Consider the following 15,835-nt stretch of genomic DNA (forward strand, 5'->3'; position numbering starts at 1 on the left):
TGAGGTTATATGTGTGGGCAGGGTCCGAGAGGGAACAATGGCACTTGCTCCGCTCTCTGTCAGACCTCAGTCCCTTCCACTGCTTCCCCCAAGCAAGCTGGGTCCCTCTGGTGCCAATTCCCATGTAGGTGGGTTTGTGCACCCCGTTGGACTTTCCAACAACCTCTCCTGTGAGACTGGGAGTCTCTCCCTGCGCCTCAACCCCCACAGGTGTTTTCAATCAGTGTCCCGAGGCTCTATTTCCCAGCGGTGGGATCCTGGGTTTCGCGCAGTGCCTTACTTCATGATCACCGTCTCGCTGGGTCTGCTGGTTGCCACCCCTCGGCCAGGGTCTGCCAGCTGCCACTTGTGCACTCAGGGTCCACTCACTGTGGTCTTGAGCACCCTGGATGCCTTACGCACCCAGTCCCAGTGCTCTCTGCGCTGCAACCCATGCCTGACTCTGCCCCTCCTACTGGTCTGGATGATCGGGTCTATTTTAACTTCTTGGGTGTCCAACTTCCATTCAATTTCTGTCAGTTCTGGTTGTTATTCTGTTTCTAAATTGTTGTTGTCTCTATCTTGGTTGTGCAAGGAGGCACAGTGTGTCTACCTATGCCTCCATCTTGGCCGGAAGTCCCTAGAAAATGGTCTTGATTAAAGGAAACTAAAGACATGATACTCAATGCAATACATGATCTGGAAAGAATCCTGGACCAGAGAGGAAAAAATTGCTATTAAACATTATTCGGATAATTAGCAAATTTTAGTAAAGTTTGGAGATGAGATCATAGTTTGATATTAATGTTAATTTTCTGATTTTGATAATTTTACTATGATTATATAAAAGAATGCCTTCATTCTTAGGCACATACATGCTGAAGTATATAGGGAGAAAGGAGCATCAGGTCTGCACCTGACTCTCAAATGGTTCAGAAGAATGATGACGTGAAGGTTGCCATTGGGCAGATAGGAATCTGGGTGAAAAATACATGGGTTTTTGGTGCTGCTCTTTGAAATTTTTTTTGGTTACAGAAACTGAGTTGAATAAAAGTCAATACTATCATTTGTTTATTTTTATTCTTTTATACTTCATTCTAAAAAAGGATTAAAGGCAATTTATAAGTCTATTCAACAGGATTTTTTTTCCAATTAACTGTCTTTAGCTGAATTCTGCTAGAAGCAGACACTGAGCCAAGGATTTAAGTGCATGTATTTTATTTGGGACATGATCCTAACAAGCATCTTGCCTTGTGAGAAATGTTAAAAGAAGTTCTTCAGAGAAAAGGAAAATGATCAGGGTCTTGGTCAGGAACTTGGATCTACATAAAGAAAGGAAGAGCTTTAGAAAAGAAATAAGTGAAGATAACATTAAAACTTTTTTCTTGCTCAATTGATCTAACAATAACAATTTGCTCAAAATAATAATGACAATAATGTTTGTGATGATCACAGCTTATATGTAAGTGAAATGAATGACAGTAATGATACAAAGGATGGGAGAGAGGGTTTTTATAAGGCACTTGCACTACTGGTGAAGTGGTCTAGTGTTATTTGAAAGTAGACATGAATTAGTTGTAAATGGATATTGCAAACTTTAGGGCAACTATTAAAAAAGCTTTTTAAAAACATAACTGATATGCTAAGGAGAGAAAAGAGAAAGAAGTAGAATAATACAAAATGCTCAATTAAACCACAACTGGCAGAAAAAGAGTAGAAGACAAAATTAGAAACCAAGAACAAATAGAAAACAATAATAAATATAATAGATATTAATCCAACTGTATCAATAACCACTTTAAACAATGATCTAAATACACCAATTAAAAGACAGAGATAGTCAAAGTAGATCAAAAAACAAGACCTAACTATACGTTGTCTATAAGAAATCCACTTTAAAGTAGATTTAAAGTAAAGGGATGGAGAAAACTGTATCATGCTCACACTAATCAAAAACAAAAAGCTAGGGTGGCTATATTAATTTCAGACAGAGCAGACTTCAAGCAGAAAATTATTATCAGAGATAAAAGGGAGACTGAATTGTGTCCCCTCCCCCAAATTCATATGTCAAAGCCTTAACCTTCAATATGACCATGTTTGGAGATATGGCCTATAAGGAGCTAACAGAAGTTGCATGAGGTCATAAGGGCAGGGCCCTGAAATGGTAGGATCAGTGTTTTCTATCTTTCTCCAAGTGTGCTCAAAGAAGAGGGCATGTGAGCACACAGCAAGCTGGCAGCCACCTACAAGCCAGGAAGAGGCCTCACCAGAAACTGACCATACCAGCACTCTGAGCTCAGACTCCCAGCCTTCAGAACTGTGAGAAAACAGATGTCTTTGTTTAAGCACCTAGTTTGTGATATTTTGTTGCAGCAGCCCATTCAACTAAGATGGAGGGGCATTAGAGAATGATAAGGGGTTCAATTCTCCACAAAGATGTCATCCTCAATGTACGTCACCTAACAACATAGTGTCAGAATGCATGAATCAAAAACTAATAGAACTACAAAGAGAAATGGTAAATCCACTACTATAGTTGGAGACTTCAACACTCCTCTATCCAGATCCACCAGGCAAGAGGTCAGTAAGGACATAGCCAAACTCAACGACATCTTTATTCAATTGGATTAACTGACGTCTATAGACTATTTCACCCAACAATACTAGATTATATATTCATCTCAAGACAACATGTAAATTATACCAAGATAGACCACATTCTGGACCATAAAATACACCTTATCAAATTTTAAAAAATAGAAATAATAAAAAGTTTGCTTTCAAACCACAATGGAATTAAACTAGAAATCAGAAAGATAGCTGGAAAATCCCAAAATACATAGAGATTTAAACATTTCTAATGCCCTGGCTGGTGTGGCTCAGTGGACTGAGCACTGGCCTGCAAACCAAAGGGTCACCAGTTCTATTCCCATTCAGGACACATGCCTGGGTTTTGGGCCAGATCCACAGTGGGGGAAGGGGCACATGAGAGGCAACCACACATTGATGTTTCTTCCCTCTTTTTCTCCCTTCCTCTCTTTCTCCTTTCCTTCCCTTCTGTCTAAAAATAAATGAAGTCTTTGAAAATAAACAAACAAACAAATAAATAAATAACACATAGGCCAAAGAAGAAATCTCAAGTAAAATTGTAAAATATTTGAAACTAAGTGAAAATGAAAATACAACTTGTCAAAATTTGTGGAGTCCCAGGAAAGCAGTATTTTGAGGGAAATGTATAGTATTGAATGCATATATTTAAAAAGAAGAAAGTTCTAAAAGCAATCATCTAAGCGTATACCCTAGAAAACTAGGAATAGAGCAGCAAATTAAACACAAAATAAGCAGAAGAAAAGAATAAAAATTAGAACAGAAATCAATAGAGAAAATCAATAAAACATAAAAAATAAAAATAGAGAAAATCAAAGAAATGAAAAATTGATTCTTGGAAAAGGTCAACAAAATCAATAAGCCTCTAGCCAGGCTAACTAATAAAGCAGAGAGATAACACAAATTACTACAAGAAATGAAAAAGGAGCCCTGGCTGGCGGGGCTCTGTGGATTGAGTGCAGGTTGCCATTTTGTTTCCCAGTCAGGGCACCTGCCTGGGTTGCGGGCCAGGTCCCCAGTAGCAGGAGTGCCAGAGGAAACCACATGTTGATGTTTCTCTTCCTTTCTCCCTCTCTTCCTCTCTTTCTAGAAATAAATAAATAAAATCTTAAAAGAAAAAGAAATGAAAAAGGAGATATCATTACAGATTTCATAGACATTAAAATAATAATAAAGGAGGCCCCAGGGCAGGTTGCAGCAGCTCAGGTGGTGGGAGAAGCCACAGTGGCCAGGCAGCCCAGCTTAGAGAAGGCTCGCAGTGCCACGGCCAGCAGGCACCCAGCACATGCCCACCCCGCTGCCATGATGCCCAAGAGGAAGGTCACCTCTGCCAAGAAGGCAGCAGAGGAGGAGCCCAAAGAGAAGATCAGCAAGATTGTTAACTAAACCTGCTACTGCAAAAGTGGAAACTAAGCCAAAAAAAAAAAAAGGTGGCAGGAAAGGGTAAATCTGCAGACAAAAAGAAAACAAAAACAAAGCAACAACAACAAAAAAAAACACCAATGAGAGGGAAAAGGGAAATGAAGGGAAAACAGTCCAAAGTGGCTAACCAGGAAACTAAAGATCTACCTGCAGAAAATGGAGACTCTAGAAACAAGGAGAGTCCAGCATCTGACAAAGCAGGAGAGAAAGGAGCCAAGTCTGATTAACATCATATATCATATGTTATCAGTGGTCACTGCCTCCTTTCTTGTACAATCCAGAGGAATATTTTTATGAACTATTTTGTAAATGCAAGTTTTTTAGTAGCTCTGGAAACATTTTTTAAAAGGATGGAATTGCATCTTATCCCATTTTTAAATGTAAATGTCTTTTTTTAAGATGTGAAATCATTTGCTGTGTTTGTTGTTGGTGTTTTTGTAGAACAAGAAAATAGTGGGATATTGAATATGAGAGTGTTTGTTGTGGGTGTCAGCTTAACACTCCATAGGTGAGGGTAGTTTTTGTATCTTATAATACAAAGCATACTAAGTGGAAATTTGAAGTCAGTCATGCATTTAATATGTATTAAATATTTTAGATTACTTCTATGCTCATGTTTTAGGTAGAATAATTTTCTAAAGAAAACCACTCCTTGATCTTGGCTCTCCCTATCAAAATTTTGTGCACCCTGTAACATCTTTGATGTGTAGTCCAGTTTTCTTAACATTTAATGTGCTATGAAAGATTGAAAATCTGATTATGTAGTGTATATGATATTAAATAGTGAATTAGTTGGACAACATAACAACATTTGAAGATATTAGTATTTGATGCACCATGAAGGAAAATTAGCCTCCAAATTTTAAGCTAGAAAGTTACTGAAATAAATGTTTAGAAAAGAATCACAACTACATGACTTTTTAGGTTTCTGGTATGTAAGAATTATGCACACATAGATATGCCTGTGTACTTATCCTCAAAACAACCTTTGAAATCTCAATTATAAAAGAAAAATAAAGGAATACTATGAACAATTCATATCCACAAGTTTGATAACCTAGATGAAATAGACCAATTTCTTCAAAGACACAATTTGCCAAAACTCACACAAGAGGAAATAGATGATCTGAATAGGACTGTATCTATTTTTAAAATTAAATCAGTAATTAGTAACCCTACAACACTACAAGTACCAGGCTTACATGGATTCACTGATTCTTCCAAACATTTTTTTAAAGATTTTTATTTATTTATTTTTAGAAAGAAGGGAAGGGAGGGAGAAAGAGAGGGAGAGAAGTGTCAATGTGCTGTTGCTCCTCATGCACCCCACACTGGGAGCCTGGTCCACAACCTGAGCACATGCCCCAGCTGGGAATCATCTAACCAGCAACCTCCACCCACCAGGTTTATAGGCAAGTGCTCAATCCACTGAGCCACAACAGCAAGGGCTGATTCTTCCAAACATTTAAGAAAGGGATAATACCAATTCTCTACAATCTCTTTTAGAAGATAGAAGAGGAGGAAATACAATACTTCCTAAATTATTCTTAGAAGGATAGTTACCCTAATATTGAAAACAGAAAAAGATTTTAAAAGTATAAACCAATACTTCCCATGAGCATAGATGCAAAAATCCTCAACAAAATATTAACAAATCTAATTCAATATGTGTTAAAAGAATTACACATCATAAACAAGTAGGATTTATCCTAGGTACACACACCTTGCTCAACATTCTAAAAAATGGGCCCATATCAACAGTTTAACAAAGAAAAATCACATGACAAATCAATAGATGCAGAAAAAGCATTTGACAAAATCCAGCACTCATGCATAATAAACATTCTAAACAAACAGGAATAGGAGGAAACTTCCAACTTCCAGTCAAGAGGGCAGCATTGGTAAACATGGCTCACCTCCTTGCACAACCACATCAAAATTACAACTAAATTATAGCATAATCACCACTCAGAACCAGCAGAAATTTAGTTGAATGGAAGTCTGACAACTATGGAATTAAAGAAACCACATCCACCCAGACTGGTAGGTGGGGAGGCGGGGCTCTGCCCACAGGGCCCCCCTGGCCGCCATGGATAAGAATAAGTCTACCAAGACATGATCTGCTTGGGGAGGAAAGGTGGCCGATCTCTCAAAGGAGAAGGGCCAAGAGCCTTTTGCTCCATGGGCTTTTATTGGAGGAATAAAAGCCCATGTATTCCTGTGTTCACTTGCACAGGAATACAGATAAAGCTCATCAATCATTGTCAGGCAGTAAGGATCAAACAATAGATAACATACAAAGAACTCTGAGGGCCTATTCTGAGTCAGGGTCTATTAGCTAAAGGGCTATGAAACTTGGGGAGACAAACTCATTTCCTGCTCAGACCTTTATCATTTAATTAAGAACATTCTTAGCAAGCAGGTTTCACAGGATTTTATATATTCTTTCTCAGGCCTGATCACCGGGGGAGCCCTCCCTTTCTAGCACAGGGCTGCACCACCCTCTGTCATTGTTTCAGGCTTAAATCAGGCAGGGGAAGTAAGGCAGCCAAGAGATTAGGAGACTTCTCAAAGACAGGATGAAGACTGAGGGTTTGTCAAATCCAAGGGGTGAGGGCCCATCACCCCCTTTCTCCATAGCCCCCCAAGTCCTTCCCTGGGGGCCTCCATGTGACTGTACCTGTCTTAGGTCATTACCCCTTTGGGGAATTTTACTCATCATTGGCTAACCGACCAAGCATTGGGGGCCAGTTATGGATGAAGTAAAAGGAGCAGCAGTGGCGCTCATTCCAGGGACATAAGCTTTGTCTCCTTAGTGGCTTATGGTCCGAAGCTCACCCACTCAGCCTTAGTCTTGGGGGAGGCAGGGCGGGGGGGCGGTTACAGCTTCTGAAACCAGGCAGGGCGGTTGCCAACAGGTAGGAAGGGCAGAGACACAGATCAAGCTGGGCCCACATCCATCTGTGGCAGATAAAAATTTGGGAGGGATATCTCAAGAACAAAGAGTCCCTGCCCCAAACCAGGCCCTTCAGCCCAGAGTTCCCGTGCCAGGAACATAAGCCCCAACACCTTCTGGCAGAAAAAAACAGCAAGGACTGAGTAGGTAGAGGAAACTTCTACAGTCCCAAGAAGTTCCTCTCCCAAGCAATTCCCCTTAAAACACCCACACATGAACTTAACTATTCAGACTCAATTCCTTTGAGCTCCAGAATAGGGGAGCAGCTCAAAAGGAATCAGTAGCATACAGGGAGGAATGGAAGGGTCTGGCATCAAGGCAAGAGCAGGGGGACAGCTTTCTCCCAGACAGAAAGAGGTCCATAGCCACAGAGCCAGCAGGCAGGTGCTGTATCTGAGACTTCCTCAACCTGGCTAACATTGTTTTCCCTGCCCTGGAGATCACCTAAGGCTCTGTCCCACCCATTTCCAGCTGTTAACAGTAGTTTTTCCATATGAATGACTGGTCTTGGCTCATGTTTCACAACTTCCTAAATTCTTTAAAACAAGTAAGACCTGGCCTCAATGAGCCCCCAGACCCAGCACTAGCAGCAGCCAGCTTAGGTTCACAGCTTGGCTTCATCTGGGAATCTCCAAGTCCAACATGAGTAGCAGCCATCTCAAATTGCTTTATAGCTCAGGCAGGGTGGCCCCAGGCTGACCTTTGCCTGCACCACCCAGGAAACCCCAGGGCCAACACACCCAGTGGCCAGCAACAGACCACATCAGAGCACCACCACCCTGCCCCTGCACACCTGACACTCTATGGAGGGTGGAGGTTGGTAGTAAGTGGTCACAGACAATTCTTCCAGCTGACTGGCCTGGGTAAATCCCTCTCATTGATCTGCCAACAGCAACCAAGGCACAACTACAAGAGGAAGGCATACTCAGACCATACAAAGAGCACTCCTCAAGTGCCCAGCTTGCGTGATAGGGGAGGCTGTGCCTGTGACCCTACAGAACACCTACTACATTAGGCCACACTACCAAGACAGGAAATCATGGCAGCTCTGTCTAATACATAGGAAGAAAACACAGGGAGGCTACCAAAATGAAGAGACAAAGAAACATGGCCCAGATGAAAGAACATATCAAAACTCCATAAAAAGAACTAAATGAAATGGAGATAAGCAATCTATCAGATGCAGAGTTCAAAACACTGGTTATAAGGATGCTCAAGGAATTTAGTGAGGACCTCAGCAGCATAAAATGATTCAGTCAGAAATGAAGTGTACAGTAATAGACATAATAACAATTTACAGGGACACAATAATAAAGTGGATGAAGCTGAGAATCAAATCAGTGATTTGGAACATAAGGAAGCAAAAAAAAAAAACAAGCAATCAAAACAAGAAAAATAAGAGAATCCAAAAAAAAAAAAAAAATGGGGATAGTATATGCAGCCTCTGGGACAACTTCAAGAGGTTCAACATTCACATCATAGGGGTGCCAGAAGGCGAAGAGAAAGCACAAGGGATTGGAAATCTATTTGAAAAGTAGTGAAAGAAAACTTCCTGAATTTGGTGAAAGAAATAGACATGCCAGTCCAGGAAGCACAGAGTCTTGAATAAGACGGATGCAAAGAGGCCCACTCTAAGACATATCATAATTAAAGTGCGAAAGGTTAAATATAAAGAGAGAATCTTAAAAGTAGCAAGAAATAAGCAGTTAGTTACCTACACGGGACTTCCCATAAGACTGTCAGCTGATTTCTGAAATGAAACTTTGCAGGCTAGAAGGGACTGGCATGAAATATTAAAAGTCATGAAAAGCATGGTCCTGCAGCCAAGGATGCTCTACCCAGCAAAGATATCAATTAGAATTGAAGAGCAGATAAAGAGCTTCCCAGACAAGAAAAAACTAAAGGAGTTCATCATCACCAAACCATTACTATATGGAATATTAAAAGAACTTATTTAAGAAAAAGAACATTAAAACTATGAACAGAAAATGGCAATAAGTACATACCTATCAACATTTGAATCTAAAAAACAAACTAAGCAAACAAGAAGAACAGAGACAGAATCATGGATACAGAGAGTATTTTGATGGTTGTCAGATGGGAACAGTGGGTAGGGGAATGGGTGAAGAGGTGAGGGGATTAAGAAGTACAAATGGGTGATTAAAGAATAGCCATGAGGATGTGAAGTACAGTATAGGACATGGAGTAGACAAAGAACTTACAGGCATGATCCATGGACATGAACAATAGTGTAGGTATTGTTTGAGGGAGTGGGCAGTGCTGGATGGAGGTGGGCAATGTGGGAAAAATTGAGACAACTGTAATAGCATAATCAATAAAATATAATTTAAAAAAGAAGGAAACTTCGTCAACTTGATAAAGACATTTACAAAAAAAAACTACAGCTAACATATTATCATTAATTGTGAGAAACTAGAAAGTGTCCCTTTAAGATCAGGAATACCCCTTTTGACATTGTACTAGAAGTCCTACCTAATGCAATAAGACAAGACAAGAGAGAAAAAGAAAAGAAAAGAAAAGAAAAGAAGAGAAGAGAAGAGAGGAGAGGAGAGGAAAAGGGAAAGGGAAAGGAAAGGAAAGGCAAGAAAGGAAAGGAAAGGAAAGGAAAGGAAAGGAAAGGAAAGGAAAGGAAAGGAAAGAGAGGAGAGAGGAGAGGAGAGGAGAGGAGAGGAGAGGAGAGGAGAGGAGAGGAGAAGAGAAGAGAAGAGAAGAGAAGAGAAGAGAAGAGAAGAGAAGAGAAGAGAAGAGAAGAGAAGAGAAGAGAAGAGAAGAGAAGAGAAGAGAAGAGAAGAGAAGAGAAGAGAAGAAGGAATGGGGAAGGGAGGGGAGGGGAGAATAGGAGGAAAGAAAAGACATACTGATTGGGAAAGAAATAAAACTGTCTTTGTTCACAGATTACATGGTTGTCTATGTAGAAAATCCAAAAGAATCAACAAATAAAACTTCCTCAAGAATTTAAGTAATTATAGCAAGATTGTAGGATACAAAGTTAATCTATAAAAGTCCATCACTTTCCCAAGTGCCAGCAATAAACAAGTGAAATTTGAAATTAAAGACACAATACCATTTGCACTAGCACCCCCTAAAATGAAATATTGAGGTGTAAATATAACAAAACATGTACAAGATCTATATGAAGAAAACTAAAAACTGATGAAAGAAGTCAAAGAACTAAATAAATGGAGAAATATTTCATGTTCATAGATAAGAAGTCTTAATATTGTGAAGACATTGGTTCTTTCCAACTTGATCTATAGATATAATGCAGTCCAAATCGAAATACCAGCATGTTATTTTGTGGATATTGATAAACTGACTCTAAAATTCATACAGAGAGGCAAAAGACCCAGAACATCCAACAATACTGAAGAAGAATAAAATCAGAAGATCAACACCGCCTGATTTCAAGACTTATTATAATGCCACAGTAATCAAGGCAGTGTAATATATCACTGCAATATACAATGAGCAAACAGTCAGAAAGGGAGGGGGAGGGGAAGGCAGGCCCACCGTAGAGAAGCAGGAGCTGTGGTATTAAAGGGCGTGCACTCCCAGGGCCACACTTCATGGGTCCATGTTCCCACACTGCCTCTTGCTAGCTCTGTGATCTTAAGTATAACTTCTTAGTTTCTTCAGCTATAAAATGGGAACAATAATGGTGCCTGCCTCACAAGAATGTGAAAATAAAATGAATTCATATGTGTAAAGTGCTCAGAACAATGTGTGGCATATAGCAAATCCAGCACAAGTGGTCATTGTCAACATTATTATCACAGGGGTTCTGAGAGGCCCAAGTATCTACATTGAACTTGGACAGAGAGCCAGAGATGCTTTTCTGTGCTGGGGAGTGGAAAGATTAGAAGCGGATGTTGAGATGAAGAGTCTGGCAAGGTGGAAGGGGTGAGCAGGAGGGGGGTTGGGGAGAAGGGGAGTGCACACAGCACAGGTGATGAGCTCTGGGCTGCGGAAGAGGAACCTCTCTCTCTCCCTGAAGATCATGTTGTGGATCTGAGGGCTCTTCGCCTGTGGATGGCTGTGTTCCTTCAGACTCCTCCTCCTCCTCATCGAACCACCTGATTAAGATGTAAAGGAAAGTAAAAAAGATTTAATACCTGAGGACAGAAGCTTCTATCAGCCTGAACCAAAGGATGGAAAGCAACTCTTGATATATCAAAAGGAAAACCAACTTCTAAAAGCTTCCAGTTTTCCTTCTGTAGCCTGAACTAAGCCTGACAGGAAACGAATGGTCTTGTTTAAAAGGACACACAGTTCTTTACAAGAACCGACACTCTCCTCTTCAGAAGGCGTTGGGGATTGCTAAAAAATTCCCTTCTTTGGGCTTGCCTCCAAACCTGGGTTCTCACTGTGTGTCCCTTCCATGAGGTAAAACAGCAGTGATCCCTGTTACAATGCAAAAGATCACCTTTCCCACCCACACCTAATATCTCAACAAGAGTAAGTTATTCAATGAACAATAAACCAGTCACTAACGGGGCCCCCCAGGATGGGTGGGTCTGACTGGGAGCCTGGAGGAGGACATGAGAGAGTGGCCATGAGTGGGGGGGGTGAGAGAAAGTGTGGGGCAGGGGGTGGGGTGCAGGCCCCATCAAGGAAGAAAGCAGACCTGGAAAGGGAAGTGAAGGGGCTTAGGGAATACATTTGCTGATCTCAAAATCCTGTTGAAAACCAGCTCTCACATGTTTAATGAAACTTAAATCTACCACCCAAACTGGAAAACCCCAGTATTCACTGCTGCTCGACCTAGCACTCTCTCCTTTCGGCTGCATGAACACTCTTGCTAGCAGCATCCACTCACTCATTTTCCCTAGGAAAAAAGGAAAAAGAAAGACTGACCAACCCGTGTAAATCCTCTGTGGTTTCAGGTGGTCTGAAGGAGTAGATGCCTCCCTTCCCACTGGCCCAAAATGCCACTAAAATTTCAAAACTCCAGGCTCTCTGTATTTCACGAGAAGACTGTGACAGGCCACACGGCTGGAGAGACAGAAACCAGGTACAGAACAAAGAAATTACTTGAAGCTGAGTTTAGAGGGGTTTGTTGTTAACAATTCTAGGATTAATTAAAATAGTTTCTCTCTTAAAAAAAAAAAAAGAGTTCCTCTCTGGTCCTCGAGTAGGGACAGCAGTGTCACAGACCTCTTTGGGAACTGTAGCAAACTTCAGTCCTTCCAGCCCATAGGTAACCATTCCTCCTTTCCCCAGAGAGGAAAACCAGTGTTTAATTAGGGAAGAACTAGCCAATTCAGCCAGAAAGGGAGCCATCCAGGAAGAGACTGACCAACTAACACAGGGGACATGACAGAGCACATCCTCAGCCCTCCCAGGGAGCCCTGGGGTCCCCAGGGATGGTATCCCTGAGAGACTGCTCTTTAATTGGCTCCCCAAATTGCTGCCCAGAGCTCACCCTGCATTCAGGGCAGAGACAGCTACTTCACGGACACTGACACACTGGCTGACTAATGAGTCACAGTCACCGCACACGGTGCTGCCCTGGCTAAGGAATCCCAGGTGTGTGGCTAACCCAGGAGGGGAGAGACAGACCTGGACTCTGCAGCTACTCGGCCCCTTCCGGCAGAGCTAAAAGAGGATGATGACCCAGGAACTCTGAGGACTGACATCTTCTTTTTAGGACGTTATTAAGCAAGCAGTATACCCATGTGAAAAGTTCGTGCCCTCTCCTCAATTGTAGATCAATAATATTCTCCTAGCCCAGGGGTCAGAGCCTCAGCCTCTCATTTACGTGGCAACTAGTCTTTGGAAGCTTTCACCCCTAAATTCACTTTGATATATTTTGCAAAAGAAACATTATTGCCTACATTTGATCAAATCTAACTGAATTAATCATGATTCATTTCAATAGAGAACCACGCGGGCAGCAAAATAAATTTCAGAGTTAAGCCACAGGAATGAATTGCCTTTTCTTGGGTTTTCCATGTGGGTTGCCAATGCATTCCATCTCAACATATTTCCTATTTTAAGTACATAAAAACACCACAGGATCTATTTGAACAATGTCTGGAGGGAACCTCCCACAAATAATGCACATGCATCTCATTATTTTATAGCTTGTTATTAAATTGGCTTCAAGCAGAACTTGTTTAGTTAGTGCTTTGCTAAGTCACATAATCATCATCCCTGTGACTTTCCAGCTAGGGGAGCAGGAGCGTGGTCGGGCATCCCAGGTCCCACCAGAGCCAGTGTGAGCAGAGAAAGAACGAGGTTCTGGTGGAAGTAGAGACGGTAGTGCCCTGTCCCAGGCTCATCTCCCTCATTGATGGAGTCAAGGATTTGGGGACAAAAGCCTCTCTTAAGTTAGCCCTGCCCTTCTGCCCCAGATGTAACCATGTCTAAATTAATTTCAATCACTTTAATATAATTAATTTCATTGCCCTTTCTAGGAATTGATTTTCTTTCAAAATAAAATACTCCTTAGAAGGGGAGTATCCTGGGATTACCTCAGTAGGAATGAGTTCATGAATAGATTTCTGTTATAGGAGGAACCCAGGACTGAGTCCAGTAGCTGAGAAACAGAAGGATGCTGAAATCGGTAAAAAGGGCCTAGAAAGGGAATGTGGGGAAAAACAAGACATGCTTCGTCTGTTTCACAATTTTGCCAAGGATGGCTGTCCTGCCTCAACATAGCCCCAAAGCAGGAAGGTCCCAAGACAGGTCTGATCTGCTCACAATGGATCAGGAAGGAGAAAATCTCTATGGCAGGAGCCAAAAGAACCACCTAAGTTCTTAAACAGATGCATAATCCAAAAACCTACATAGGCTAATATCTTGATCAACAGTCAAGTTTCCAAGTTTGTTCGGGATGTTTGCCCCTGGGGCAGGGACAGCATATGCCTCAGCATCTGCAAATTCTACCAGTGAGTCTCCTGAGAGCAGTGACCCTCAGGACTTCAGTGGCTAGCTTCCTCGTACTGCTCCTCCCACACTCATGTCCCCACACATACAGGTAGCCAATAGCTACCTTGACTTATAAATTCACACAGCACACCAGTATGTAGTCTCCAATTTGCTCCAATAGTTGGTACACATCTGAACTACACTGGATTACACTCAGAACTGAAGGACAGAAGAGGAAGGAACCCAGGTACGTAAACCCAGCCTACATCCCTTGCTTTTGCCTAGTCTGAAAAATCAGGCAACTCTAAAGCATGACCAAAAAAAAAAATGCAACTCCAAAAATCTCACCCAGGAAGAGGTACCTCAGGGCACATCCAGCAAACATCCTGAAATGCCTCACGTAAATAATATCCTACACCTGAGTAGCTTTTCCCACAGCACTTTTGTGGCAGGGGCCACTGACCTGGGAAAACTTTGCATATTCTACAGAAAAGTTTAAGTCTACTCTTTTTGGACTGTTCTCCAGGAATATCTGTCCTTTTCTTATCGAATAGCTCCCTCCAGCAGCCAGCTTTTGACTACCTGAGATAAGGGTGGTCAGGGCAAGAGTAAAGATATAAAAACCCCTGAAAACCCTGCACTCTCACCTAATCATTTCTTACATCCAAAATGGCGAGAATCTACCTTGTCAGGTGCATCCCACACCATGATTTTTGTCATAACCTGTGCTGTTAATGAGCTTACATTTTTCTTTAAATGGACTCATCTTTTTAATGAGGAGTATCAAGTTCATATTAAAAGCATTCTAGGACCAAAATGAGTCTCGTTTATTCTTGACCTAATCAGAAGGGCTGCAAGAGAACTGAAAAGTAAATAACTTTCTCCTGATGTGATTTAACGATATTTAAGTCCTTGCTCCTTGACCATTTAAAATCACCTACTAGTATGATCCCACACTTGGAGGTAGAACATCTAGGGAAAGCCCAAACATCCTCCCCTGTACCTCTATACAAACACATACACACACACACACACATACACACACACACATGCACCCCGTGCTTGATACACATATCACCAAAGAGGAGCTCTGAACCATCCCTAAGTGCACACAACTGGGCCACCACAGTTAAGTCCAGATGTGAAGTGGCCATTTTCTAGATCACTTCTGCTCCCTCCTTTGTCTCCTACTCCATTGGGTGGTCACATAGGTCAAAGAGGGAGGCATCCCTCTTACCAGGGCCTCTAACCCCTACGCTCATCCTCAGCCCTTATAAATAAACAAAACCAGGGAAAACCTAGAAGAGGCATGCAGAGGCCAGCCAAGGTTGGCCAATTCTAGGCCTTACAAAAAATAATTCTGTTCTCCTTGGGAGTCTTCTTAGATCTTGTCTTACCCAAAGCTTTAGGGCACTGGACTGGGAGAAAGGGGCCAAGGAGGCCCCACTATGCCTTTACCTCACTGAAGCCTTGAGCTGCAGGGCAAAGGGGTCCCTCTGGCTCAGAAACGGTTCTGCTCAGTCAGACAATCCACATGTCATTGTTTTCCTCAGACAGTCAACCCTGAACAAGTCAACCTTGATAACAAGTGGCGATGATCAATGGCCCTAACTCATGTCTTTACCACCCTACCCACCTGATTAAGTTTCATTAAGCTGGAAGAAAAGCAAAATGTGGATAATGCCAACCAGAATAATAGGTCCCTGAATAATTTGTTAATTGTATAATCCAATAATGAATAAATAGAATAATGAAAAGTGTATTATTTTCCATAAAACATATAATAAACTTAAAATAGCACTTATATTTTTTACATTAAAATTCTCTTTTGAAGTCCCATAATGACTTTGTATTATATTAATAATTTTACCATTTGTTGGTACTTTCTATGTGCTAAGATTTTAATAGAATCCCTACGAGGTAAATAGACTCACCCCCATTTTATAGATTTGGTAACAGGCCATGGAGGTTAAATGTGTG

The 15,835-nt window shown here is 41.4% G+C and overlaps 1 pseudogene; it reads left to right on the top strand.

The window, feature by feature from the left end:
- The first annotated feature begins 3,891 nt into the window (after positions 1-3,891).
- On the top strand, positions 3,892-4,235 carry LOC123820285 (annotated as a pseudogene).
- Positions 4,236-15,835: the final 11,600 nt, after the last annotated feature.

The sequence above is a fragment of the Phyllostomus hastatus genome, unplaced genomic scaffold (genome assembly GCF_019186645.2).
Source record: "Phyllostomus hastatus isolate PE091 unplaced genomic scaffold, TTU_PhHast_1.1 phas_contig_34, whole genome shotgun sequence".
NCBI classification, from domain to species: Eukaryota; Metazoa; Chordata; class Mammalia; order Chiroptera; family Phyllostomidae; genus Phyllostomus; species Phyllostomus hastatus.